Below are 1,549 nucleotides of genomic sequence, written 5' to 3' on the forward strand. Positions count from 1 at the left end.
AGTGATTTCTTTAATCAGGGCATTAAAAACCTGATTGTAAGATGGAAAAGCATCGTCGATAAGAATGGAGACTATTCATTTGATAAATGTTTTGCTTTGATATATAAGTTGTTCGGGTTTTTTCATCTAAAAAAAAAGCGACATTAATTTCTTGACGATTTGCACAAATAAACATGAATCAGTTCATCAAATAAAAGCTTGCATTTATAAAATGAATGGTCTTTAACGAATTTATTTACGTATCATGTATTTAAAAATTAGCTGGATTTTTGCATATTTTAACACCCAATCTGTGAGTCAATGAGACCGAATTCGGGAGATTGGGTGAGCTACAGAGGGTTTTCGGTATTCAAGTTAGAACTACAAAAATGTATTCCAATAAAGGGATGGATATGTTAGCCTAAAAAAGCACACATCATTGTCAAACGAACTCTCTTCTTAATAATGTTTAGCCACAGAAATGCTGAGTTTAGGGAGTTGAACAGACTATTTTTCATGCACAATATAGTAAACGTTTTCATGCTCAGGTAGGTGTCGCACTTAGCCATTTTGCAGTGGCTGCCACTACCGACAGGTCTCGCGAAACCCGCGGAGAAAACTGCTTCTTAGAGCTGAAGAATCAGATAGTATATTGCACAACATGTTACTATTACGATGTTTTGTGTGGGATTTTGAATTGGTGTGTTAGTTTTACTCCATCATAGCGTGAGAATTAGTGCAAATTTGACCACTCTGGTGGCAATTCAGATTCTATTTATTGCAACGAGGTCAAATCTATTGAGAATTATAAAAAAGTAAAAAATCTTTGGGAATTAACCTGCCAGTATGTCTCCCTGACTCGCAGACTGGGTGTTAATTGTTCAACATTATTTTATTTACTGAAAAAGTTTTTGCTTATTTATTAAAGTCATTCATTGCGTAGTTTTATAAAGCTTATGTGCAGATTGTTTTAACTGATATTTTTGTGCAAAACAAAATTGCATTTAAATCACCTACGTTTAGACTGTAATTTTTATTTTCCTTATATTTTACCTTTAAAATACAGCTTCATGTACCCTACTCTGTTGATTTATATGATATTCAAGTTTCTATTTGTAATTAAAAGAACAATGTGTGTCAGTCACTCAGTCCTTGCGTACGTGCGTGTATGCGTGCTAGCTCACATGGAAACCCAGTATTCCTATTGGCTATTTGTATAGTGGTATTTTCATGAGTGCAAAAATTAACGACAATTAACATACATTGTTCTTTACAAGTGTGAAACTAGGACGTTTATAACATTAATTTTAAAGACAATTATTTCCGTAACATAAACACACAAGGAAACACAATGTTAATTTCTTACCTTTCCTGCTGATAAATAACGTAATACCATTACATCTCAATCCAGATTCCTATAAGTGCCTAAAAACTGACAATTTGGACTAAAGTTTGAATTTACTCGCCAAATAATCTACGGAAATTAGTCTTAATAGTCACTGTCACAACTTTCATTTTCGATATTCTACAGCTAATGCATTGCTTGCAAGAAAATAATTACAGGTTTCAA

The sequence above is a fragment of the Limulus polyphemus genome, unplaced genomic scaffold, assembly GCF_000517525.1.
Source record: "Limulus polyphemus unplaced genomic scaffold, Limulus_polyphemus-2.1.2 Scaffold1475, whole genome shotgun sequence".
Lineage (NCBI taxonomy): Eukaryota > Metazoa > Arthropoda > Merostomata > Xiphosura > Limulidae > Limulus > Limulus polyphemus.